Source organism: Falco rusticolus, chromosome 5, assembly GCF_015220075.1.
Source record: "Falco rusticolus isolate bFalRus1 chromosome 5, bFalRus1.pri, whole genome shotgun sequence".
Taxonomy (NCBI): Eukaryota; Metazoa; Chordata; class Aves; order Falconiformes; family Falconidae; genus Falco; species Falco rusticolus.
This window is the reverse complement of record NC_051191.1, coordinates 24241276-24267317: the sequence shown is the minus strand read 5'-3', so window position 1 is coordinate 24267317 and position 26042 is coordinate 24241276.

Genomic DNA, 26042 nt, shown 5'->3' with positions numbered 1-26042 from the left:
TGTTAGGCTTAGCAAGCCTGCTGATGCTGTGCATCCCATGCAACGCTTCTCCAGTTCCTATTTATTTGTTCCCATTTTACTGAGGTATTTTTTGTTTATCTTAGACTGGGTGGTATGGAGTTTTATCTGATACATGGATAAGCTTGACTGGACAGAAACCAGTTATCCAAACTCTAGTCATCACCACTGACTGAAAAAAGTCTCCAAGTGAAAAGAACAGAGTGGTTGTTTCAGGCAAATGTGACATAAAGCTGTTAGGTTGGCTTGCTCTGCTGGACTTCAGAGGAACATAGGAAACAACCTTAATTTAAGGAAAAACAAGCCCTAGTCAGAGGAATTTCTTATCCAGTGACTGATGTGGAGCACTGGTTGACTCTGGAGATGTATAGTAAGACGATGATGTGAGTTTCCATCGTAATGCTTAGGTCTCCAAGTCTTTCAGGTGTCAGTGTTCATTAATCATACTCAGTTCTCTGTGAGTTGAAAACATTTAATATTAAAGTAAATTAAGTGAAGTTTTCTAGAGCCTCCACACTCAGGGTAACTTCATGGATAATTTCTCTTCCTTTATATTTTAAAGGCCCAGCACTATTCAGGTTACAATAATGCTAATGAGTAGCAGTATAAACATACACACTACTCTCTGTAGTCTGGCATCTGCATTAGGAATAGTCAGCCTAAACTCACTTTATATTTAATGGATGGTACTCGGTGGACAATATTGTAATGGGGGACTTGAACCACCTTCTGGACATGTCACTGCACAGAGGGAGTCTAGACCGCAGTATCTATAGAATTCCACTATGTATGTGAGGTGATCGAGGTAAATCTTGCCACCTCCAGTCCGGAATTCAGGCTTTTTCAGCAATAAAGAAAACTCCTCACACTATTCTCTCAAAACACATTATTTTTTTCATTTGTGATATAGAATATTAAAATCCTGTTTTTACTGTGGGTGAGTCTTTGGGTAAAGATCCATCTTCAGGATTGTGCATGAAGGCAACAGTCTACTGTGGGTGACCAGGTGGCCAGTGCTTAATATTTTAAAATAGTAAACTAAATGTAGAGAAAAATACAGAATTGTAAAAGCCATGAGGACATGCCAAAAGTAAGTTGTTCTCTCTCTCTAAAAGAGAAACTGTATCAATGCTGTTGTGTAAAAGGTGGGTAATGACAGACTAATGCAGAAAATGAACAATCAAGCTGCTACAGTTAAATGGCTTACACATAGATTTAAATTAATGTGACCTTTATAAGGCTTAGTAGTTTGGCCTTTTCTCATTAACCTGTGTAACATTTTCTTCTTGCAAATGAGTATTCAAGCTGCTGAGTTACGGCAGTACCTGAAGAAGCATTACCGTTTTTATTCCAAACCTTTAAATAACATACGTAATAGGTCATATGTTAGATCGGTGCTCAGATATCAGGCCATTCCATGCTTTAGTTACAATGAGCAAGGATTTATTTTCCAAGCTTTTGTACATAGCAAAGGCCCAGTAAATCTTGTGACAAACACCGTCAGAGACACGGACTTTCCTAACTGCCCGTAACAAATATACTTGACAACATCATGTGGGGAAAAAAAAGGTATTTTGTTGCTCTTAGAATTGTGTTATTGGACTAAGGGTTTAGCTTTCAGTAAAAAAGGAAAGTATTTTGTCTCTTAGTACTTCTTCTGTTAAGAGAAATCAGCTGTTTAAGAACTAGATTTTTAATTTAAGCCTGGTTTTTTGTATTCTTGAAGAAGTGCCAAATGGACATCCCAGAGCCTGAAATACTCTGTTCATCTGCAATGCATACAAAAGCTCCACAGGCCTCCCCAGCCACATGCCTCAGCCTTGAGCCCCTCTCCCCTTTGGACGTGCCTATGCAGAAATGGAAATGTATGACTGTTTTCTGGACTTACTGGAAGCATTTTGGGTGTCAACAGCGGGATATCTGTGGTATCTTAACACCAGCTCCCTGGGGATTCACTCAGTGTGCTGTGTTAACTCATGTCACTTTGAAGCCAAGGTGGCTACACTCATCCTGTTTCTGGAACTATTTAATTTAGAGGGTGCATTGTTCTATCTGAATTGGTATTTCAGAGAAAAAAGTTCCATGACCCATTATAATGTCTGCCACAACAGTGTTTTCATTGTTTTTAGACAAAATAGAAACACAAATAATGTGAGATGTCAATGCTACTAAACTTAGAACCTGAAATATCCACTAGGTAGGTCATGATTACTTTCATAATTAGACAGAATAGGATAAATTACTTGAATCTGCTCAGTCTCAGAGGCCTTTTTACCAAATCCATTACTTTCTATATGCGGAACCAGGAAACTGTTACTAAAATCCCTGAGTAGCTAAAGGTTTTATTAACTCTGAAGATGAAACAGGCTAGCCACATTCCTGACTATTGCCCTAAGTTCTGCCCGTGTTCTAAAACCATTGTAGAAAAAACCTGTTCCATTGGCCAACCTGATGAAAGGAAAGGACTGTAAAACTCCTCTACGTGGATGCTGTGAAGAGATAGGAATATTTCTAAATGGTTCTATAAATATAAAGTATTATCAGTGACCTTAATGGTCACTTCTGTTCATTACATAAAAGCACACCCAGTTATATACATTAAGCAGAAAAAGAAAGTTTTTAGCCTGTAAGATAATATTGTTCAGTCACTGAACCTTTCCTCTGAGGTTTTTAAATTGCATGGCGCACTTCAAGACCCTTAACCTTTTCCACTGATGGCTATACGAGCATTGTCCTAAGTGATTAAGGCTCACAATGACGCAGGGAAACAGACAAATAGCATCTGACAGATCGGAAGAGAAAGAGTCTGGCTTGGAGGAAGTTTCTTATCATCCAGCTCACAGCCCTTGCCTGACACATACATTGCGTGCCAAGCACCATATTCTAGAAGAAGTCTGCTTTAGAGGAAGGATCCTAGTGAAGTAATGCATTGCGTTCTCCCCCCTGCCATTTCCAAGCAGTTATTATACACTTGATGCTCAGTCTAGCTTATGGAGGAAGACTGAGCAAGAGCATGTGAAGAAAGACAGACATGTCCCTCATTTCATCCTGCTTTCAGACACAGGCAACCTGGCTGGGGCATTACCCTGCAGGCCAGATCTGCATTTGCAAGGAAATGCTGAGGAAACAGGTAGGATGTGCCTCTTATTTTATGCAAGGTACCTTCAATCCCACATTGTACTAGGCAACCTACTGAGCAGTGCATTGAATATTAAACATCATGGGCTTTCACAGCCTATTTCTCCTGTAGCATTCAAAATTATGCTCTATGCCACACCAATGTAAATAAGATCTTTGTCACAATTTATAGCAAGGTAACAAAGGACAAAATTGTTCATGTTGATTAGAAATTATGTTAGTAGCTAAATGAATATCTAGAAATAAAACCATGTTCAATTCAAAAGCAACACAGTTGTGGTAGGGTAGACACTCAAATGTATTACAACTAAAATCAAACTAGAGCACTGGCAAGGGGAAGGGAGCAGAGTTTAGAGCGCTCTTGTATTCCATTGTTGCAGCACTCTCAAAACTAGCCGGCTACAACAAGGTCTTTTACCATCGCATACCAAGTTAACTTCAACAAGTAGTTAGCATACCTTGCCCCAGCACAGCCACCGATCCCCCACAAGGTCTCAAAGGTCCATCTACTGTTCGTGCTGTTTCTTCATACTCTTCAAGCCAGTTCCTCTGCTGCCTTCTCCTTGTCTCCCTCAACCAGGGTGCTCTCTTTCTTTCCTTTGCTTCTTCCCAATCTCTCTTCATCAGCAGATCTCTTTTCATTGACTGCTCCTTTTCCATACCCCTATGAGCTATATAACTACCTCGCAGGAACCAGCCACAGCTGCACCTTATCCATATCGGCCAACCCACCGCCCCTGAAGCCAGCCCACAGCTGCATATTATCAATGTTAATTAACCTGCCTTCATTGCTCTACATTCTGTGTTAATATTTCCTACCAGAACTTCGTGAGAAAGCAGAACATGCAAACTGTGGATCATGAACATGCTTCAATGACAGAACAGGTTCTACTCAAGAAGTCTTTTGTGGGAAATATTTTAATACATTGGACTTTAAGCTTATTTAAATTGATGTGTGGAAATTTTTTTATTCTTTTAAGGGTAATAAAGATAGGTAGATGATGATTTCAGACCTGTATCAATCCAGGAATTCAAAGCCATTGTCTTCTGTGTAAATTACCTGAGAGAAGGAAATGACCACCAAGGCCAAGTTTTTAGGGCTAAACTGAGTAAGGTGGGGATCAAGCCCACTTCCCCCATCTATGAATCTTCGGGGCAATTTCAAAAATTGTAAGATGACTTAGAAAGTTTACCTGCAGGCCCATCTTAACATGAAATAGTATCAGTTCCCATGAATAAAACCCAATTATTTTAAATATCAGGCAAGTCAGTTCACATATGTGCTGTAGACCATATAGAAAATGTAGCAAGTATTAATGCTAGGTGAGCACAGACTAAATATTTGGCATCAACATGGGAAATAGTCACGTGTTTCATCTATGAGTTTACAATTAATTCATTGTACCAAAATTAAAGTTCAATTCATAAACAATGGAAATCGGTTCAAACTGAGTAATTAAGACTGTTGTTTAATCCTCTTCAACACTTAAAATTAGAAATTCTCATCTGTAGCATTTATGTTTCTGAGTGCATTTGTTGCCGTGGCTACACATCGCAGTATTCACACAGTTTCTGGGTCATCAAGCACCCATAACAGATTGCTTCAGCCCCACCACCTTGCATGGCCATCCCAGGCTGGGACTGGGATTCTCCTCCCTGATTTGGATCCTGACCCCCACACGCAGGCTGGTGTCCCAGACTGGCCCCATCCCAGTACAATTCCCAGTCCTCCAGGTGCCTGAAGCCCAGGGCTGGGGCTGCCTCAGATGCCCATTGGCCTGCCCTGCTCCTGGTTGAGGGGACTGACCCTGGCTGTGATGTTCTGCCCAGCCACCCTGAGGAGCCTCCTTGTCTTCTGTGCCCCATAGGAAGCAGCTGGTCCTCACTACTCCATGATACATCCCAGTTTCCTTGATAAAACTTTCCAGACCTTTGCAATCCTTTGTCCACTATATTTTTGCTGAATTGCCTTTCATGGAAATATTTGCAGATCTCTTTCTGAAGAGTTGTTCCCATCGTCCGTGAGCAGGTGATCTGAAGTCATTCTGATGCTGTTGCTACTGTCATAGCTCATCCAGACTGTAGTTTTGGAGTGAACATAACAGACTAGTTCACTGCTATAACACAGAGGGATTTTTACTGCTTCCTTAAATGAAGGTAATTGCAGGAATTTTATAAAACTGCATTGATGAGGCACTCTGATCCTCTGGAAATCTCCAAGTGCCTTGAATCCACCTTAGCAAAAAAATTGTTCCTGGATGCAAACCTGCATGGCAACAAATTACTTCTGCTCAGTTTGCACAGAAGTGAAGGGTTTACATCAATGATACCTGCCTGCAGTTGATAAACCTTTTCATCGTCATCTCTAGACTTTTCTTATTTATGGTATGTGCTCCACGTACCACCTTTTCACATGGCATTCATCTTCCACATGGCATACCCACATTCAAGCCATGCTCCAGCTTTTTGGTTCTCCAACCCCAGTTTCTCCATGCTCTGAGCTACTCCAGACCCTGCATGCATTTACACAGGATACACTTCACCTTGCTGAATTAAACTCCTGCACATCTTCACCTTCCTATTGCCATTTCCCCAGATCCAGATGTCTGCCTTTATTTCCATCTGAGTCTTCTAGATTCAGCACTTTTCAATACAGAGCAGTTCAAGTCTGATTTCCCTAAGACAGTGTAGTTCAAGGTCAAGATCGCCTCATACCATCTAGGAGCAATTCCTGTTTCTTTCAGACCCTTAATCAAGCAGTGGAATTCAGTAAGAAGCACACCATCTCTTTCGATCTCCTAATTCCTCTCAAAATATATTCCGTGCAATGAACTTACTTGTAACACTGATTTATTTGGATTTTTTGCTTGAACATGAGTTCTGTACTCCACCAGATTTATCTAATCATTCTGAATTCTGGACTGAATTCTGTCTGAATATGAAGACAAGTTGTATTCCAGCTAAGCAAAAGGGTAAAATTCTTAATTAAAGAATTGGAAACACCTGCAAAAGAAGTTGATAAAAATAAGGAAACAGTCTTAAAATGTGTCTTATCCCAGCTGTCACTTGGGAGGGTATTTCTCAACTGGTGAACTGAGAAGCTGCTGAATGCATTTATTCTACCAGAGTACAGTATTTCTGCCTTTCACTTACGTTTGAGGATTTTCTGCTGAATGTTGACCAAGTTTCAGCCCATGTCTTCAGAATCCTTCTATTTCTCTACTGTTTAAGAGCTCTGGGAATACCATGGCTTTTCTTCTAGCCACTTGCTGTCTATCAGAATGTAAAAGGAATGCTTGTAAGCTCATTTGAGAATAAATCTCTTTAGGTACAGACGAATCAAGGAGTGCTGATGTGTCTATCCTGTTTACTTTTTCTCTCAGGATATCAGCTGAATTGCAGCGGTAAAGATGAATTGCAGTAGTAAACCTACCATGTACCACTCTGTAAGCTACATATCATGAGATACAGTTTTGGCACAAGTGACCAGTTTATTTTTGGTTTACTGGCATATTATAGAGGCTGCATATAATGCACTAATACACTTTTGGGGCTGGGTCACTCTGTCACAGTCCTGTTCAGGGAAGCACTTAAGCATCTGTGTAATATGAATCATGTGCTTAGGTCCCACAGGTGCCAATGGAAATTAAGCAACTACTCCAGTGCTGTCCTGAACAGCAAATTATTCTTAAACCATGTTCCTAAAATAAAATATTCTCCTATACTCTAGTCTTAGGCATCCTAGGCTGGAATAAATGAAAATGAAACATTTTTCATGCAGGGGTTTGGTTGGGGGTTTTGTTGTTTGTCTGAGGGTTCGGGTTTGGGTTTTTTAATGATGCTTTTTTAGAATACCTCAAAGCTTCCTATTCATCAAATGTGTTTGTTTGCAGTTGTGCAAATGTTAAATCTACTTTAAGCTTCTGAGATAGATAACTGCAGCAATTTATACAGAGATGGATCTGATAAGCTTTCACTGAAATATTGCCCTTGCACAACCTCCTACCACTCCTTTTTGCTTTAAAAAAAACGGGGCTTTGTAGTTCACCCCTAGTCCATGCTGAAGCCTGTCTCCAAATTCATAAAAGCCTTCTCCACTGTAAAACTGACTTGCACCAGCAGCCACTCTGCTGTGAGAGGTTAGACCAGAGAGCATTGCTGCCTCTGCTTGCCTTTCCAAACTTTCTCCTTTCACAATGTACGCGATGCACTAGGTGCTGCAGGACACTAGCTCAGCAAAAGCAAAACCCTGGAAGCAGCAATCCAACAGTTGTGTAGTCTTCACTTGATAGTGTTCTGTTTTATGCTTCCTCTTTCTACTAATCTCTGCTTTTTGTCCCCTTCTTCTCCCCTCTCCACCCCTCCTCCAACCCCACCCCCCCTCTGCTCAGACTTACAGACCTTTTCCTACAAGGCCTCCATCAGGGAACCAGTTTTCTTGTTCTCAAGAAGTAAGCAGCACAAAGTTGGCATTCTCCTGTCACATCACCTCCCAGTTTTAATCAACAAACCTTTCATGGACATAAAAATTAAAGGGAAATGAATTGTGTTTCCAACCAGAAGCCAAAATTAATTCAAGATCTGTATTGGAGAAATAGGTGGTTCTTATTTCATTTCCAGGCTAACCAGGAGCCTGGGTCTCATTTCAGAGCTGGTAATTTCTAATGCTATTGGAAACAACAGACAGCCTGCTGTTCCCAGTCATCTTTATAATATTTTCCAGAACTGGAAATTGTTGACTAGCACGGCCTTTGAACAAAAACATTCACTATGCTAAATTTAGACTACAGTCTTGTAGAAAGTGTGTTTTAAAAGAGCAATTACTAGATCAGTACCAGTTTAACCACCAGCTGGATCAGAATAACTCGTCTCTAGTAGTCTTTCAGAAAGAGTTATTTTTTGAAAGGAAAGATACAGGCAACTTGTCTAGCTGGTACATTTTATCTATCCATGGGGTCAGTGGTTTAACTGGGAGGATATCTAGAAGAAGAATGAGAGCATCCACAGGAATATTTGCTCAACATATGACTCAGTTTCAGGAGCTCAGAGGTCCCGGTTCTGCACAGTCCATGTGGTGCGAGCATTGGGTGCCTTAGGAAAAATCACAGGTAATGGAGAACAGTCGAAAACACAGTTGTAGGCCCTAGTCTATGGGACTCAACCATAGACAGAGTGTTTTAGGATGACACGGTTCTGAGTAGTGTAGATATGTGCCTTGTCTTTCCACTTGGCCTTAGGGTCAGGCATTAATCACCAAACTGAATGGTTTTAGAAAGAGAGGTTGCCAGATTATGGACCATCAAATGAACAGATATGACTTCTGTACAACCCCAAGACGTTGTCTGTAGAAAAGAAGAACTTTGGATATACACCTGAACTGAGCTAATTTTTAATGAGATCCGGGTAGCTCATCACTCATACAAACTTTCCAAATTGTCTGCCAGAGATACTTTGGCTCACTCTTTTAATGACAGAAGAAATTTACATAATCTAGATTACCTTCTACATGCCAAATGTGGAATGCTTTTCAGACTAAAGATGCAGTTTTGATTTCCAGTGTCTTTTGAAAGGGCCTCAAGTGTTGCTTTGGATGATCATCGGTAGTGTGTCATACCTGCTAGTTCTGTCTATCATACTCTCAAGTACCCCAAATGGCTTTAGATGCTTAAGTCTAGGATACTGAAGTTTATAAGTCTCTTTAAAGGTGAATTGAACTGCTCAGTAAATTCTATTGATGGTGTTGACTGTATTGTAACTAAATCAAAAAGGGAAAAGGAAATGAAATACCTATCTCACAGATAAGTGCCTTTCAGGTAAGTATATTAATCTTAACCTAAATGCCATGCCAAGCCTATTTTTTGCAACTGTCATGGTATCTACATTGTATGAAGAAAAGAGGCATATGGGATCTGGAACCCACACCATCAAAGGCTGAAAAATAAATTTGCAGGTGAAACAGATATACATAGGCAGCCAAGGGCTTTTAAGGAAATGAGATCATATTGGTCAATCTGGTTATTACTGATAGTGGTCAATGGACTTAGTCTGATGTCAGCTTGTGCATTTGTAAGCAGCCCAGGGAACAATTTTAAGGAATGGTTTGAACATTAAAGAGATAACCTTGTGGATGTGGCATGAGAGGCAGCATGGAAAGGAATATGAATATGTTCTTTCTGAAGTTGGACAAGTGACCGCATTTTGACAGGTTGGGAAGGAAAGTATTTCTGTACTACCAAAGGTTGAGGTTGGAGTCGATTCCACTAAACAGAGCTGCAAAAAGACATCTTAAAAACATCATACAGTTTTCTAAAATGCACACATTCCAATCGGGCCTCTTCCATGGGATTTCTGGTATAGAACTAGTGATTATATTGGAATTTCAGAAACAACTTGTTGGGCTCCCAAAACACAGGGAGGAGTCCGTCCCAGGGCTGGAGTATTAAGTTGGCTGGAAGAGTTTTTGGCTTTAAAAAACATCCAGGACTATATTGTGATCATAATGAGACTTTCTTACATTTTTTAAAGATTTACATGAGAGCTCTGCAGGAATATGGGCCACTTATCAGATAACTCCCTGAAAAATATCTTGCTTAGTGTGACAGGCTTTCTCTGAGGCTGCCAGATACAGTCCATGAGCATATGCAGTCTCACTTTTAAAAATGCAGTTTCTGAAAATATCATTAGCAGCTGATAACTATGTAAAATGTCATTGCATTATGGAAAATATAGCCGTACATTTAATGGAATCATTTATTTCTACTCAGATCTGTGTTGAAAACACAAAGAATCAAGTTTCATTTAACACATTTGTTCAATGCGTTCATTGCATGCATTGAGCTCTATGGAAAGAATACGAAGTGAAACTAGTTCTGATAAGTCAGACTAAGAGAATTAATTCTATCTGCATTATTATATGCTATTCCAATTCAGTTAGCGGTTAGTATCCCTACCCTGCAGCCTCGGGGATGAATTTTAATATCATGATGAAACTTTGTGGGAGAAGACACTCCTTGACACTGAAGTTGTTTACAAGCTTTCAGGGTGTTAATGGTTCAGGTATGGACTCAACGCCTCCAGTTTTGAATTATGAAATAATCCCTGTAGATTACTGGAACCGGAACAGATTGCATCTTTTCACATGGACTCTTCTATAGGTTGCCAAGCAGGCACATGTTTACCTATAATTTATTTAAAGGAAAAAAACCAGCATGCTGGTAACTACATATAGGAAGTTAGCATGTTTCCTTCATAAAGCTCCATCTTTCATGTACCCACACCAACAAAGAATTTTCTTGAAAACAAATCATTTTTTTGCTGTCCATTTAGGGACAAGAGTGGTGTGTCGACACCAGAAGACTCTGCTTGGAGCTGATATGTCTGTTGGCTGTTGAACAATCAAAACCTGTTTTCGTTTCTCTTCCTAAATAGACCTTTGTGTGTACACTAAAACTGGTTAATTTATATTGGAAATAAATTTATAAATGTATTTTCCTTTCAGTCACTATAAGTTGAAAAGCCCAGAAACTGAAATATTTCCATTTTTTTCTTCAGAACTTGTTGGAAAATTTAATTATAACAGCATTAATTCAGGAGTGGTTTATTGAACTCAGATTGTTTTGAAGCAATTCCAGTTCAATGATGATTATGTTAACTCCAAGAAAAGGTTAAGTGGATTTTTCCCTAGGATCCCTCTCCCTGGCAAAATCAATGAATCCACAGTTTCCATGGTCTCGCTTGCAAACAGATTCATCTGGTAGGCTGTAATCCCTGAACTGGGGAAGTCTTAGACCTTTAGCTGGGCTAAACTCTGTACATGAGGATTTTGTGAACAAGGAGAAAAAACGAAACTCGTAAATGAACACCGCAGAATCTCTGATCCATGGAATACTTTGGAAATGTGTGATTTTGATCTGATTGGACTAATCCATTCTTGCTGGAAAATATAACTTCCCAAAATCTGAACTGTCTGCCTTTTGCTAGTGCTAGTTTTCTTTGTTACTGTCTTCAAGAACCATATTGATTTGGAATGGGAATGTTGTCCTAGCAAGCCAGTTTACAAAGTTGTTGCTGGAGGAAATAGACATTAATTTTTCCATATTCCTGAAAGAAGTACTCCATAGTCCTGAATGATTCTGACTGCACATACCTCTGTATCATATATATATCATATACATATGATGGCTCAATGACTTCAGTACACAGCCTAATTAAGGTCTAGGCAGGCTAAGATATTGCACATTCACAAAAATGTCTACACATTTGAGTTTATCCTCTAATTCAGACATGAGGCAATGCAAATCAGTTTACAGGTCTCATAACTAATTTATAACCTCACGACTGGGGGTAGGCTAATAATAACTGTCATTGTCCAGAAGAGAGTTTGACTTAGGTGGCAGACAGGGATTAGCTGAACTTTGATAATTCAATCTTGTATCTCACATCCAGATTCTATTATTTTGAATATTGGATAAACAACATATATTTATTTCCATTTTTTTCTTTCTTTTTCTTTCTTTCTCATGTAGTTAAATACATTTATTTTTTTCTTTAACCTGTGTAACACAACCTGAAAATGTGAAGTGTTCCAGGGGCAGTGGTCTAATTGTTACTGGATCTAATCTCCGTTCATCCATAGGCTCTGCTCAAAACAAGACGTCCTTAGTGCAGGTAAATTACGTCTCAGAATGATAGTGATTCTATTTTTTTAAGGCTTCTTTTTTTTCCCAGGTTTTCCAAGGCTTTGGAACATAGAAATTAAATTTTTCTGTCAAACACACCTTCTAAACTCAACTCTGCCTTATTTTCTTATCGCATTTGGAAATGAATCAGTTTTCCACACGTTCTTTCCTCCCTTCTTTACAGAAATGAACTTGTTATCACTTAAAAATACATATTGTCTTCATGAGGTGAGATAAGTAAGTGTTCCCAGATACATTCATGAAACTCCCTCCAAGCTATTGGAGTTATCTTTAGATCAAATATAGCAAAACTTTTGGTTTGAATCCAAGAACTGTCAGTTATCAGCAATTCTGAAAGACCCAGAAAGAACCACTTGGTCTTCTCTCACTTGTGATTTTCTCTCATTCATCCTACTGTTCTTCACTATAACAATTTGGTCCTTTTCCCTCCCTAACCAATACTCTCTTCAGCTAAACTGTTCTAATTATCATTTTCTTCTTTTAGTCCTTTAAGGCATCTGGTCCTCTTTGAGCCCTACTCTTGCTTTCTTTTTTTCCATGATTACATCTGGCAGAATTCTTGCCATCAATTAACGTTTCTTTTATTGCTGAGTCCAGCCTGTACTACTGACAAAATGTGAATTTCTTCCTCATTAACACTCATGCCAGGCTTTATTGCCTGCTCATCAAGTCTGCAATCAGCACACATAAGCCTGTGCCCCTGCATGTGCAACTGGAATCCCTAGTCAGGGAAAATAAAATTATCATTATAGCCCTAAACTGATTCTTTTAAAATTCCCATTGTGAACTAAATGTAGCTCTTCAATAACTGGACAGATTTGGAGTAGAGGCCTCAGAAATGTTTCATCAATCACTTTAATGCTATGTGCAAGTTCCTAATCACATCTGACAATAAAAGTATAAACACTTGTTCTAGGATTTCTGCAACAGACATCAATAGCTGAGTTTGCAAATGTCAATAGACAGAAATAAGCACTTCCAGGGTGTGATACACTTGACCTATTTTTGACATCTATTTTAAGATGTGATGAAATGTGCCTCTGCTAACTAACTCTGCTGTCTGCAACGAGAGTCTCAGGTCAGCAGCCACAGACTTTAATGTCTAGATTTTGTCAGTTGTATCACATACTTCCACTCTGCACGAATAATTTCCACCCTTAAACTCAAGGCATATAAAGGCAACATTAAATGAACTATGATTTTAAGTCATACCCAGAAGAGATCAAAGCATTAGAATTTATCAAAAAACAGATAGGTATCAATAATACTAATTAATGTAACTAGTGGTATGAGCCCAGTGTAAGATCCAGAGCTTGAACACAACGTCTCAGAATGGTCAGCTGTTATTCGAAAGTTGGTAGTTTTTTCAACTAGAACAGTATTTCCTGGATTTATTCAGAAGATCCATTGTATTAAACTCCTGAATAACATATAATAAACACAGCATCTTCTTTTATTACATCAAGGAAAAAAAAATCTTCCCTATAAGTCTGTTTTCATTTTACATATAGAAGATTCCTTTCAGAACTCTATTGGCTACTCTAATGGCAAAAAAAAGAATGATTTGGATAAACAATTCCTGTCTTATACTCCCAAACAATGATTTATTTATTTGTGCACAAGTGAAATTATAAGGTCTGTGATTAATATTTATATGGGCATCAGGCTTTTACAAATGTCTTCTTGGCAGATAGGGTTCACACAAAACATTTATTTCTATTAAGCCTTCAGACTAGGCACTGGCCAAGTTTAAATTATATATTAAGCATAGTTCATTGGGGTTTTTTCCTAGATCTGATACTGGTAATGTAAAACTGATGGCTGTAACAGCTGAAGTACTATTTTTATTATTATTTCTTTATTTCTGATCAAATGTGCTTTTCTAATTACTATTCCCACCAAAGCTTGTATTTTAATAACTGCACTTTCAGTCATACAAACCCTAAAATGTTTTGTTAATTAAAAAAGAAAGTGTTAAAGAGTGCTTGTACACTTCAATTTAAGACAAATTCAGAAGTGTTGCATGAGATGTGATGAATGTCATGGCTCATTAACTTGAACTGGTAACACAGAACTAGAAAGTTTTCTCTTAACCAATTAACAAGTACCTCAATTTGTTAGACTTCCAGGACAGTCATGATCTTTCCAAGCAGATTTATATTTCCTATTTAAGGTGAGATTAGACAACCCATTTCCACTAGCAAGGTCTTTAGTGTTTCCACTGGGACATGCTCTTAAAATTTAAGCCCTAGCTTGCCAGCACTTGAGAGCGTGATTAAACCATGGTCAGTGTTCAAAGTGTTGGATTGAGTTTTTTGTATCCAACATTCAAAACAATGACACACACCAAAAAAAAATATTCTTTACAGTGATAAAAAACAAAGATTTATTCCCACAACTTAAATGAGGGTTAAACTGGGTTAAGCGCGACTGTATTAGGCATTTCCTCCTTTTGTCTGCAAAGGTTTGAAGCTGGCAGTGTTTTAATGAGCTTAATTTAGTCATATAAGGACTTTCAGTCATGTAGAAAATGTCAAAATCCCCATATTGAGCATAATGACTGACAGTGCATTTGTGCAGTATTAGACACAGAAGGTGGAGTTGGGGACTGGTGATTTTTATAACTGGTAAGAATTATCATCCCAAAATAGTGCTTTTATAGGAAAGCTTATGAATGTGTCTCAATATTTCCACATTCACAATGAAGTTTATCATCTCCAGTATCTTCCAGTAGTTTCTTCTAAAAAGTTTGGCATAAAAACATTACGCTGTTTAAAGATAGAAGACTTTGTAGATAAGGTTATAGACTTGTTTAATAGAGCATTCTCTCTTCATCTATTCACATTAAATGGATGAAAAAATCATTTATTTTTCACAAGTTTAAGAGTTTAAATAGACCTAGCATATTCATAGACCTTTTTCATATGGTTACTATTTAATGACCTCAGGGTTTTAGTTGTACTGCACTTGCTAGTACTTCAATGTCAGGGAATATATTCATTCAGCATATGAATTTTACTTGAATACCCTTTTCAAGTAATGGGAGCTCTCTACCTACTAAATAAAAAAGTCCATGGAAACCAAGAAATAATTCCAGAAGCAAGGTGATTTTATCTCAATTTCAGATTATGGACATGAGCATTCACACGTTATCTTCTGGTTCAGCTAGTCCTAGTGCCTGCTGGAGCAAAACCAACAGAACAAAGCTTCACTTCAAAAGCGTTTACATGATCCGTACTAAGTACTGAAGCCAATCCTGCTTAGTAATGTCAGCTAATTAATGCCAGAGAATTTTCCCCTTTACAGAATTCTTGTTCATCAGCCTTCGCCATATGTGAAGGCTTTCTGGCCAGGCACTGCCATAATTAAGCCAATGTCTATAAAAACATTACTTATGCCAGGAAGGATGTCAGGGAAATACATGAGAACACTTGCACACCTCATAGATGCAGGATCATATGTATTTCCTTAAATATTTCATTATTTATCCTGCAGCACTTTTCAGTTGCTTGTACCTCTTGACAATACTCAATCATTGATTACTAAAGTTTTAAAATTTTGTGATTATTTGGTGATGGGTTTGTTTAATTGCTGTCATACAGAGTCTGGCTGGGACCGCATTAACTTTCTTCATAGGAGCTGCTGTTCTGCTGAGCTTTGAATTTGTGCCTAAAACAGTCTTGAAACACCAACGTATCAGCTATGGCTGAGTAGTGCTTTCACAGTATCAAGGCCATCTCTCCAACTACTGCCCACCATGGCCAGTACACTGATGGTTGGCAAGAGACTGGGAAGGGGACACAGATGACCAACAAGATGTTCCATAGCATATGACATTGTGCTCAGCAATAAAAGCTGAGGGAAAGGGGAGGATGTGGACACATTTCTGGGTATGGCATTTATCTTCCCAAGCAAAGCAACTGCTAGGTGTACTGAGACCCTGCTTTCCAGGAGGGTAGCTGTATGTCTGCATGCCTATGGGAAGCAGTAAATAAATTCTTTTTTGCTTTGTTTCCACACACAGCCTTTGCTTTTCTTATTAAACTGTCCTTATCTCAACCCACAAGATTTTCTGTCTTATTTTCTCCCCTGTCCTGTCAAGGAGGGGGATTAAGAGAGTGTCTGGTTATTGGCCTAGCAGACAGCCAAGGTCAGCCCACCACACTGTCAGTTATGTGGAGAAAGGTAATACCCATTTAAGTGGAAGATTCATTTAACAACATGACTTTGCTGAGTCCAGCACAGTCATAGGCAGGGTTCCCTGTGAGTGCCTGGTTTACTTGCTGAAAATTGTGTTTTTCAAGACAGAATAAAGAATATAGTCTCTCTGGTAGGTTTCCCCCCTCTCTCTTTAACCTCTTGTTGTAAAACTTTTTTAAACTTTTCTATTTAACTCCAGAAGATCCTTTCCACTTTGTCAGTATGTATTCCCTCTTAAGTAAGATGCCAGCTAAAGCATAACCTCCACCCCCCCAAAAAAAGTTCCTTTAATATTGTTGGAATGATTTTGTGACATATGGAAACTTTTCATGTCTGAAACAAAATAATGTCAAAATATGCATAAAAATGTTCATCTGCCTTTTAGTCACTTGTTTTGTGATGAAATCTGAAGTTTTTCATTTCTCACCAGTAGAGCCAAAAAAACATTCTTACTAGAGGAACAGAAAGGTAGTTTTAAATTTATTGTTCATCTAATATTGTTCATTTGCTTGTTAAGTCTAATGTGTATTTATGAATATGTGCAAGAAAATATGATCACTGACTTAAAAGCATAAAAGTCTCGCCATCATCCTGTGAATAAATCTGCTGCCCTAGTATCAGGGAGAAATCAGTAACCTATGTGTGTGAAGTTCAATATTTCATATCTAATATTGATACTCGGTATTCAGGTAAAAATGTGTATTTGTTTGTAAATACTTATATGTTGTCTTCCAGAATTATAGAATCACTTAGGTTGGAAATGACCTTGAAGATCATCGAGTCCAACTGTTAATCTAACAGTGCCAAGCCCACCACTAAACCATGTCCCCAAGCACCGCATCTACGCATCTTTTAGACACCCCCAGGGATGGTGATGCCACCCCCTCCCCGGGCAGCCTGTGCCAGGGCTCGGCCACCCTTTCCATGAAGGAATTTCCCCTCACACCCACCTAAGCCTCCCCCGGCACAAGGTGAGGCCGGTTCCCCGTGTCCTGGCGCTTGTTCCCTGGGAGCAGAGACCGACCCCCCCTGCCTACAGCCCCTGCCAGGCAGCTGTAGGGAGCCACCAGGTGCCCCTGAGCCCCCCCTCTCCAGGCTGACCCCCCCAGCTCCCCCCGCCGCCCCCCCCCAGCCCCTGCCCCAGCCCCTGCCCGGCTCTGGACAAGCTCCAGCCCCTGAACATTCCAGCACCTTATTAGACAGGTCAGTTTAATATCATCTATGTACTCTTAAAACCATCTCACCAGTCTTCAGCAATGTAAGTGATTCAGTGCTGGTTCCTTGGAGAAATTTCCACAAAACTGGTAGAATGCCATATATTTCAGAGGAAAGGGAACTTAAAGAAAAAAAAAAAAAAAGCAGGAATATAGGGACCGCTTCCACTTGTGTTTAGAACACCTGACAATTTCAGCAAGGGCTGTAGCCATTCCTGTACCAGTTAGTCAAATAGAGATGCCTTTCAGCAACATGGCAGCACTCTTCCAAACTCTGAATCTGTGCAATGGATGAAAATGACAACACCCTAATGCCTTCTTTTAGAGTTAAAACAAAACAAGAGTAGTAGATGTAAAAGAGAAATGAAAGAATAAAAAAGAGTTTATTCCTTTCCTCCCAAACCTTCCAAGGCTGGCACTCCAACATCATGAAGATGAGGGAGGAGAAGTTGGAAGACAAAGAGAGAGGGGAAAAAAAAAGATACTAGCAAGGAAGAAAGTCTGAAATGCTTCACCAAATCAATTCCAAAGTCTTTGAGCAAGTTGCAAACCTCCGGGGATAAATTGATTTCAATTAAAGTAAAATAAATCAGAAAATCAGTAAAATCCGTCTTAAGATCACAGTTCTCAAATTAGGGGGAAGAGAATGGAAAAGAAGAGAGGCCACATTGCCAGGCAGATTCCCACAAGAAGCAGCAGCACTTAGAGTCAAGGGGAAGAATCTGTTGCAGAAATCATTTTTATTAGGGGCAGAGATGGATTGCACAAGCAGAAGCATCAGATAGGGGCTATAGTTCCTGGGAGCTATAGAGTGAAACCTTTATTACTGTGTCCTAGCCCAAGGCCTCTCATTGAGAAGCAAAGAAAAACTAGTTTGAGAATCACTGACTATCTGGAAAAAAATGTGTTGTTGCTGTCTGAAGAATAATCTCTCCAATACCCTCTGCTGCTGACTAGTTGTTGGGTGGTGAAACTGGATGACCCAGAGCCTAATAGATTCCTAAAAGCCTAGAGAAGAGGACTATTTGTTTTTTTGAGCTATGCCAAAATTATTAAACATGATGTGAACAAGCCACTTCACCTGTCAGGCATCATTCTTATCTGAGCCAGAAATATATCATCAAACAAAAATTCTCTCTTCTTGTCATAATTTGGTATCAGACTCAGTATACACATTTTCTAACCTCATGACTTTCCCCCAAGCTCAGGACTTCCTTATTCACTGGCGATGAATCCAGGCTTCCTTGTCTCCTGGCATTCTCTCCTCTCCTATCTGTATGTTTCTGGGCATTTCCTTAAGCCACATGCTACACCGTGGATAAACTATAGTAGTCACTTTCTACGGTGTCTCAGAGAGCAGGTTCCATAGCCAAATAGCTCTTATTCATGGCAGCACTAAGCTAATCCTCTGACCACCCTGAGGTCAAAATCATTTCCAGAGGAGCGTATTAATGTGGCTAAAACTACTTTGCACAGCGGCAGAGCGTACCAAGTTCAGTGATTCATTCAAGCTGCTTGTTTCCCTTCCATCCCTACCCAGGGCTTAAAAGATAGGCAGAACTTTGGCCATTTCCGCTACTGGGTGAGTGTTATTCAAAGTGTCCAACATTAATCAGGGCAGAGGATGAATAGTTGACTGTCTCTGTTCTAAATATTATCCTTTCAGCAGTACAGAAGAGGACTGCAAGCCCTAGGGGGACTCTTCAGCCATGACTGTTGCAAAGCAACATAGCTCTTTTGAGAAAACCAGATGCTTCCATTAACTATCCAATCTCTGATGCTGAATCTCTATCAAACTTCCAAAGTTACATAATATCCCTTTCTGCTACTAAAAAAAGAAACGTGAATGAAGTTTTTGTACTTCTCTTGGTGGTTAGGCCAATATCCCAGGAAACACAAAGGTTGAGTGTATGTACCATCTGAACTGTGCTCAGGAAACCATTAGCATCTAAGGCCACACTTTTCCCAAGTTAGTCGGGACCCTTTTACTGCCATTACTGAGAGGAAAAGTGGATGAGTGCTGCTGATGAAGCACAATGAGTTGGATTGTGTATTTCGTAGCTCCTCATATAAGTGACAGGAGAACAAAAGTGACTTTAAGTTACTTTGATGCTTTTTATACCCAAGACCCTGCCAGAGAGCTGATAGTTAGTTGTGAGTTAGAACCAAGAAGATGAAGTACTGTGCAAGGGTAAACTTAATACAGGGCTTTCTTGTCTGGAGCTGCTCTCAGTTTCAGTCAAAAGGAAGTAACACAGCTGTGTTAGTGCAGTGTGTGTAGAGGGGGAAGTTTTAATTTAAAATATTGCAGTGGATTTAATTTAAAATATTTTTTCAGATATTTATTTCTAAATCTGGTGGATGAAAACACCTAAGCAATTCCATGGAAAGTTAATAAAGCCTATCAACACACTGAGATTTGTGGTGAGGTGTAAAGAAGGTAAATTTAAAGTAGTCATTCTACTATTCATATCGTGTGGTTTATACTCACATATTCAGGATTCTTAAATGACTCCCTCTCCAGTTTTAGAACAATGTCAGTGACTGCTGGCTTGCATAAGGAATTGCAGTAAAGACCCAGTATATCACCTCTGAAGGCAGGGAAAATTCAAAGGAGAAAACAGATGGGTGAGAGAAACAGAGCTTCGAAAAGGAGTCTAATTTTCAGTATGGAACAGAAAATTCAGTTCAACTATAGAGTTTGCTAAAGTTAATCTTGGCTAATATATAAATTATAAACTCCAGTAGATTACTGTTAGGATAGCAGTATTTTATAGCTCTGTAATTTCCTACTGAATCAGTCAGTAGGGTTTAGCATAGCAGACCTCCCAGGAGTGGCATGTTAGGAAAACGTAAGCCTGTAGATGCTGTAGAGATCTGTATCTACACTGCAAGTCCAGTCATGTCCCAAAACTGCTGGGCTCCCTAACACTAGCTGAGACAATGAAGAGTAGTGGTCAGAGATTAAAACATGAGAAGAAAATGCAAATTAGCACAGGACTTTGTGCCTTTCCTTTTAGCTCTTGAAGAAGCACAGAATCATAGAATCATAGAATGGTTTGGTCTCTAGCACTTGGAGAAGTAAGTTATTGTCAACGTATTCCACGATTCTCCTGGGGATTGCCTGTGCCCTGGTGTGTTGACCCTCCAGCAGATATTGGTGTGGTTGAAGCCCCTCATGAGGACCAGGTCTTGTGAACATGAACCTGCTCCAATCTGTCTATTAGACAGCCTCATCCCCTTGGTCTTCCTGGTCGAGTGGCCTGCAGCAGACCCCCACTGTCATGTCACCTCTCCCGGTCCTCCCTTTAATCCTGACCCACAAGCTCTCGGTCGGCTCCTCGTTCATACCCAGGTGGAGTTCCATGCTCCAAGCCAAAGGATATAGCAAACATAGCAATAACACAAAATCAAGCAGACAAAAATACCACATTACAAAGAAATGAGAGGAGAAATGTGAAATTGCTAATGTTAACAGTGTTTAGCTATTATTTGGAGCTCAAGTTTTCTAATCTGTCATCACTGGTGCTGTAAGCCATTGAAATCTGGTCCATTACACAACTCTCCCCTGAGATGTAGGATATTTTCCTCCCCTTACCATCTTGCTCTCAGCAGGAAAGGCTATGAAACCCACACCTCCAAAGTTTAAAGATAAAGCACTAGGTACAGTGATAAAAGTCTGAAGTGGTAACAAAGAAGGAGAAAACTTTGGTAATAAAGGCAGCCCTAACTATAGGGAAACCAAATTACACCTGTAGTTGACAGTATCTACATGCCTGGATTTCTCTCAGTTTCCTGCAGAGAGGGAAGACTGGGAAAAACAGAGTGCTTTATATAGCCATGCAGATGAAAGTATTACATTTCATACTGTCAAATGTATTAATGTAGATTATTAGCTTCTAAAAGTAATTGTTACAGTCCATGGGAAGAAAAAGGAAAAAAAATGAAAGGTCAAATGAAAAAACAATGCCACTGCCTGAGCATCACCATACTTACCCTGTTCTTGGTGAATGACCATAACTCTAAAGATATACAAGTTTTTGAGCTTTTACCAAAGCAAACCATGAAAGCTTCTCTATCCCCACAAGAAGATTGATTGTCCTGCTCTAATAAGGGATTAGGTAATTTCCTAGATTTGTTCTAGATCTCATTAAATAACAGGGAGGAAATCATTATACTCTGGTTATATGATTTACAGGAATATGTGTTCTGCTAGTTGATGATAATGGGTCTTGCTGGTAGTTATAGCCTACCCTGCACACTAGTTCCTGAACACCATTATAAATTGAGAAACCAAATCTTATTGTGTTTGGGTTTCAGTGTTTAATTTTGAGTGTCAGGAAGATTTGATTGCAAAAGGCAAAAGACACCTGAAAATTAAAGTTATTTGAAGATTAATTTCCCGTAAACAACATAAAAACCAGGAGCTAAATCATGGTGACAAAGAATATACATATGTTGTATATGTGCATATGTATCTTTCAAGATCTGCCCAAGAGCTCTTGTAGGAACTCTGGATTTGAAGGAAGCACAAAACATCCTTTTACCAACCTGAAACAGTCTGTAAAGAAGACAGACAAGGTAACTAAAGAAGTTTATTTAATTTCCAGGCATATGCTGCAGCAATAGCAAAGCAAGTTGAGGTCAAGCAAATGTGTCCTACTGCCAGAGGCTGAGCTTATTTGTCTGCTACTCCTGCAACCTCCTTTGGCAAAAGCAAAGCAATTGCAGGTCAAATAAAGAGCTTCTACCTTCCAGGCAGAGGGTTTGAGTTTATGGCCTGCCCAATAACCCAACATCGAAAAAGTTAAAAAAACCCAAGAGGGATATCTGAACCCCTCTGGGAATAAAAGATCACTTTTATGGGTTGTCCATGGAGCAAGCAAGTTCATCGATCTGAAGGGTGACACGCCATTTAAGCCTTCAGAATAGCTCTGTAATGGTTCTCTAGACTAGACTGGATTTCATTTTATGTCTTCCCAATGCCTATCATCATACACATAGATTCTGCTCCAGACATGAATAAATTGCCCCCTTCAAGTCAGAAGCACCACAATGCAGCATGTCTAATAACTGGAAGATTATAATAAAGAGATAATTGATGACTGATCTTCTGCAAAATATTCCTTAAAGATTGACCTGAACCATAGCATATTGCAGTCATCTGTTTCCCTTCAAATTCCTCCTCCAGACCCTTCTGTTATGAATTGTTGGGAAATTCCCAGCCTGCAATGAACACGAGTGATTCTGTGAGTCGGTTTATGTATATCACAATTTATAAATATTAGTATTCTCAAAACTGTTTATTTGGTTCTGTGTGCAAATAATATACTAACATCACACCATATGTGTGATTCTGTCCTCCAATTCCAACTATTTGAAAGTTTAAGCTGTTTAGAAATCTAGACTTGCTCTAGCCCAAGGAGAAAAAATAGGCATCCCAGGGATTGATTCACCCTGACATAGGAGAGGAATATGAAACGGGTGGGAACAAGTATTTTCTGGAGGTAGCTTTTCCTCTGTTGTCTACGAAGGTAGACTGAAGACTACAGCACTGAAGGACCCAGCACAGAAGGGTTGGGATAATCAGATTTCACCTGTATGCGTCAAGTTAACGCTTCAGGTACTAGCAACTATCTATTAATAAGGAAGGAAAATACAATTTATTAAACTGAAGTAAAAGGGATCTGAGGAAAAGAGGGTAAGCTGTTTCCAGGGATAGTATAGAAAACCTCTGAGCGAGGAACTGCCTAGGGTAGTCTGTCTCAAGACCTTGGGTAATATATTGGGGTTTGCCTTACCATTTCTAATCTCACTACTTATTGTATCTTATAAATATGTTATATATATTATATATTTTCTAATTATATGTTAGTTGTATAGTTTTTCAGATATAAAGTGAAAAGAGAAGCTGACCATATATATATAAACATATATATATGTATATCAGCATATTATGTTGAGACCAAATTTCGCACAGTACAGTATGAGTCAAGTCAAGGGCCTTATAAAAAAAATCAAAAAACAAAATTAGGATAAAGGTTAATTCCAGATTCCAAAGAAAAAAGGACAAACACCATTGTAACTGTAGATTCCCAAAATAAGTAGCTGAAACACCATTTTGAATGGTATTGCTCTGCCTTGCAAATGAACTCAAGTGATACACATTCCTTATCCCTATTATGTCTTCCTGGAAAATATTTGTTCAAATTTAATTAATTCAGCAGAAGGTATTAATCTCTGCAAAAAGAGGCTGAGAATGTTAAAGACCAAATCAAATGTATGGAGGCAAAGCAGAAGAGAGAATTTTTCCAACACAAAAGGTATTAAATGAAACATTTGAAATTTTTGCAAGTAAAAACTTAGTGAGGATCTAGTCCAGAATTAACTGGCTTAACTCCACTGAAATCAAGGTAGCTAAGCCAATTTGCATCAGCTGAGGACCTGACCCAGTATCCTTCTGTGAAGTAATATTCTTTCTGTCTTCCAGAAAACATTAGTATGAGTGTGTGAGGTTTTGCAGGTGGATCAGTCTTTTAGTGTATGGTACTTTTACATTATATGAATCTAAAGTATCCTTACCATATTTACTTACCTTGGTGTTGGTCCATCTGGAGTTTTATTTCACCTAAAGCAGCAAAGCTGAGCAGTTTTTGATTAATTTTTTTTTAATTTATTTTTTAAGGTTTTCTAATGTCTTTTGTTGCTCATTTTCTTAATTTTTGCACATACTTGAGCACTATAATTTAATTTGCTTTCAAAACTGCCTGAATTCATTTCCATCTGTCCAGCCACCTAGAAGTGGTTCCAGCTGCCCTTCATTATCTTCTGCTGCTACTTTCACCCTTTCTCCAAAAACTGACTGCTTCTCTACCACTGTTCATCCTACACCTAACATCGGCTGTTGCCAAAAGGAGAACCTCCATCAATCTACTAACTGAATACCTGTCTATAAGTGTGTGCCTGGTGGTCCATCACTGTTCTGGGAATTATTTTAACCAAAGTTAAGTCAGCACTATAACCACATGAAAACTTCATTTACGCTTTGGAATACATGTTCTTTCTTGTTTTGGATCCCAGGCAAACAGATTGTATCTGCACCGAGGGAAAGTTAACTGACTGATAAACCTTGGCAATAGCACTTTTACCCTGAGTCATGTGTTAAAAAAAACAGCTATTGACATTTTATTTTGAAGAGTTAAGGCACCCAAAAGTTTTACTGGCAATGACTAAGCTGTTGAATATTCCATTTGGAACAAGAAAATAAAACCTGTATTTTGGATGAGAAAAAGAATCAGAGGAGACATGTCTGTACACACAAACACATGCATGCAGCGTCAAAGTCTCTGTTTACCTTCATCTCTCTGCAGGGTATAGTCTTAGAACACATCCCAAGACCATTCAGTAAATACAGTTAATTAAAACCTCCTTTTGGAGCCAAGGTTTCAAACCATGCTAATTTGTAGTAATATTTATCACACTGAGTTCTCTTCAGGGATGCCAGATGGATATGCTTTAGCACACATGGAACTGCTCAGACCAAATATCTTCGCCAAAAGGTAAGAATTTAACCGTATTCTTAGACTGATGAGACAATAGAAGACTCAAGCTGTCTTGGAGATAACTGAACTGTCTGGAAATAGCTTCTGAAACAGCACAATGAAGAGTAAAGAACACATATGATACTACGTTGATTAACGAACATCTGCTCTTGGATTGCACAATTTGTGCTTTCACTCAAATGTTTTAGAGTACTATGTAAAATCTGAATTTTTACAATATATTTCAGTGTACTGTGTCTGCAATATGTCACATGTACAGATGCAAAACCGCTCTGGGATTTGCTTGTCAGAGAAGCCTTGGAGACCTGGATGGCAATGATGGAATGGAAGGGTAATTGTAAACGCTAAATGTAGACTGATCGTGAAAGTGCTGTTGGATAGTGAGAAAGGACTTCATCAAGCCAGATGCAGGATAGGAGGGCTACCAGAAGGTCACTTGGCAGGTGATGGAGAAAAGTATTCCTGAGGAACAACTCATCTCATCCTATATATGTGTAGAATATATTTAGCCGGGATATTTATGGACTAAATCTTTATCTTACAGTGATGGTCTGTCTCCATGGACAGTGAAAGGAGACTCAGGTGGTCAGATCTGATAGAGGCACCCACTAAACATCTCATCCCATCTGTACAACATGTTAGATGAGACCCACAACACATTACTCCATTTCATTACTTACAGCAAGTCCATTGCTGCAGCATTTGTTACATATTTATGGCTGCAACACTTTTCAGTGAGTTGCCTTCAGAGAGAAAAAGCCTTCCTGCTGCCATCTACTGACAGAGGTTTTCTTTAGCTCAAATAAATTTATTAAGAAGGCCCATTGTGAAAATCTGACTTCCAGGCAGATGACAAATTTTTTTACCCTACACAATGAAAGCAAGATTTCATTCCTAGGTTCTAGACCTAAAACTTTAGTACAAATGGTGAGGTCTGGAAGAGGGGACTTTTTATCTACCTTTCATCCATGGCAAGGCATTTGATATTTGTGCATCTGCTTTGCCTTTTCAAAAGCAGAAATTATTTTACTCCCGTGGGTGATTTTGCAATTCTTTGTGTGTTAGTATTTGTAATTCAGGAACACTTCCAGAAAACAGCTAAAATGTGACTGTGCTGTAGTCTTGTTCTACAACTTTATTCTAAAGCTATCACTTGCCCTGTAAGTCCTTGAATTTAAACAGAAGTGCTAATTAATACTAGAGGAACTCTG